This window comes from Atta colombica, unplaced genomic scaffold (assembly GCF_001594045.1).
Source record: "Atta colombica isolate Treedump-2 unplaced genomic scaffold, Acol1.0 scaffold225, whole genome shotgun sequence".
NCBI lineage: Eukaryota > Metazoa > Arthropoda > Insecta > Hymenoptera > Formicidae > Atta > Atta colombica.
The window spans coordinates 285,017-288,402 of record NW_017259322.1 but is presented as its reverse complement, the minus strand read 5'-3'; positions in this window follow the sequence as shown (position 1 = coordinate 288,402).

Here is a 3,386-nt window from a genome sequence, read left to right as displayed (position 1 = left end):
TGTACATAATGTAAGATTAAAATCATATAAATGATACATAATAGATAAAATAAAAATATATTAAATGTGTAAGTATATATGAAATAAAAAATAAAATGTAATTTTATACATATATCTATATTTTCCAATTAGTATTATATATAAAATATCTACATATAGTACTAATTGCAATAAATATAATAGATTGAATTATAAATAGAAAAATTATAAATTCGATTGGGAGAATGTTCGAATTTTAGATAAGCCGTCGTATTTCAAAAGAATGTTTGAAATGATATATGTAGAAAGAAAACGGACTTAACAAGCAAACATGTGACAAAACATTTAACGGATATATATTTTAGGCGAGCGATGTACCCCCATTTTCAACATTCATTAACCGACTAATCGACATTCTAGTAGCTGGAAATGATTTAATTCGATTCTTCATTTTCTGTGAAAAAAACATCTACATTTTATTTTTTCATGATCCGTTAGTAACCATGCATATAACCATCCATATAAAATATTTGCATAAAATATTTACATTATTAATGGGATAATTAATTCAAATATATAATAATAATTAAAATAAGAAAGAAAGATATTGAAATTAATGCAGAATGGCTGCTAATTTTAATTATCTTAATTTCTATTTAATTATCATAAATGTTCATTTTTTCATGTTTACACACACATTCAACGAAATGAACTAAAATACTTTGAAGGGATAAAACAATAGTAGTCATGACAGATTAAAGCAAATATTTAATTTATTTGTGAATCTGCGCAATCATAAAATATATTCATATAATGATCAACGAGATATAACATCAATAGAGCTCGGCGCTAAACGTGACGAGACAATCAACATGTGGGAATTGGATTCGTACATAATCACGGATAATCTTGAAGAAAATCGCGTGATTTTCTCGCAATTTTTCTCGGGGGCGCACCTTCTTAACCGGGTCTCATCATTTTTTTTCTCGTGATAAAAAAACGACGCCTCGCTACAGGAAGAAGAGAGAGAAAAAAACAATACGTTGCTTTCTCGTTATTTGTTTGTATGTTCAATATATGAAAATAGAATCCACGGTGTGCAATGGGATACGCCAATATCATCGATATCATCGAGTAAAGGAACGAGAAGAAGATAGGAAGGAAATAAAATTTAAGAAAATATCACAAAGGATTGCGGATTAACATAAAACTTAGCTTCACAGAATGTAATCGCGACGCCACATTTCGTAACATTTATAATCCGACTACGAGTCATATCACTGTTGGCAGACACATATTCGACATGTCCAATTAGTCACGACGTACGTTAATCTGGAATGGATGGAGCCCTTAATTTTTTCTAAACGACGAATCTCGTCTCCGACTTCGTCGAGGCTCGTGCTACGTAAAGATCGATCGACGGTTTCGATCGATTGATCGGTTAATTGCGAGTAAGTTTCGCGAATAACGTCATGATTGTTATGTCCAATCTATCGAAGCCTGTAATTATTTGTAAGGACCATGGCACCCACAAAACATAAACAGTAAAACGTAAATAATAAGGAAATCATTAGGTACCTTCAAACCAGACAAAGCTGCTAGCCTATTCAAGCGATTGAATGTTAGATTGGTTAGATCTATAAGTAACAACCAATTATGGTGGAAGAATACAGGTGAAATAACAATTCAGAGCAATCGATTAGCAAATCAAATTCTGTCCTAAATATCGATATTCAAGTACATACAATATTAATCAGTGTATGATAAGTGTTTAAAAGCATAAATTTTGTTATATTGCTTTTTGTAGTCTTAGGACAGATTCTGATTGGCTATAACTAAATCGGCTACTGCATCCCTCAAGTTATTTCACCTTCGTCTACCATCAATCATGTTTATTTGCTTGGCGAACAGGTTAATCGCTTTGTTAACTTGAACGCGCAATATGTTGAATTTGTTATTGTTTACGTTTTACAATTTTTTTCTGTGTTATAGTCTTAAGACAATTTTCTTCCACAATTGATTCCTAAAATTTTACGCAAATTACTACGTAATTCTTCAGGTTTCAGGATTCAGCCTATGTTGACTTGATACGCGAAACATACACGTTATTCGCAGAACACGCCTACATATCTGTTTTTACTTTGTGTGCGGAGCCGCACCCATTTTCGTAGAAAGGAAGCGAACAGATCGGTATAATGACTGCTAATTATGCATATTTGCATTCTATGAGTAAGACAAATCAAGAATCTCACGGGAAATGAGAGAGTTGGACAGAACAATATGTCTGATGTTAATTAAGTCGAAGCGCATATACGAGATCTTTAAAAAGTCCGAAATATATAAATATATCGAAAACTAAATATATTGAAAACTAAATGTATCGAAAATAAAGCACTATTTTTCACTATTGGTGATCTTGGACTCCATCTAGGATTAAATGGATGTGATCAATAAATAAACCTTACAACTTCTGTTTGAAACATTTTTCTGAAAAATATTTTGTTTTCGACATATTTTAGCATTTCCGGACTTTTTAAAGACCCTGCATATAAAAACGAACTGATTTACAAGGAATATCATAAATAAATTGTCTGAAAGAAAATGCGACAGAAAGTATGATCAATGTAATGCTACAAATGCTTCGAAACATTCCTTGATTCAATTTATAAAGTTCTTTCTTCTGATCAATCAAATACTTCAAAGCAGTTTGTAGTGAAACTTTGACCCAGAAAGGAATTCATCTTTGTCTTTTTGCATTGTGAGGCAAATGATACAATGCGGGCGCGGTCCGATCTATTAAAGTCATTAGATTTATAAAGTACCTCAAACTTTACCATTTTGAAGCAAAGACACGACCATTGCAAACTTATATATTTGTAAATCAATTTTTTTATTTGTTATCAGTTATTTATGAATAAAGAAATATCCGTCTGCTTAATTTATATTTTTTAGTTTAATGCGGGTCTATTTGTCGTTGAGATTTCAGTGCAAGAAAAGGTATATGTAAGCACAATTCGATTTCAGAAGATGGAACATCTTTTATGATTAACAGATGTGATCGAAAGAGAAAGTAAATGTTATAAGAGCTGAACGTTTAATTTGACAAAAAGTATATAGAAAATTTTGTACAAATTAAGGTAGCACCTTAATGTGTAGATGAAATAATATATTACGTACATTATCCGCCATTTTTACGTAAAAATGCTTCAAAAGTGGATGCCATTGCGATACTTTATAAATCTATAACTTTACAATCTACATCTCAACAACATTTGTACACGGCGAATCGCAACTCGGCGATTCATCTTCGCGTATTCGAACTATGATCGAGCTACAACATTAGCTATGTGTCCCCATGACTTGGCCGTGCATAAATACATGTATATGCATATAATACATATATGATA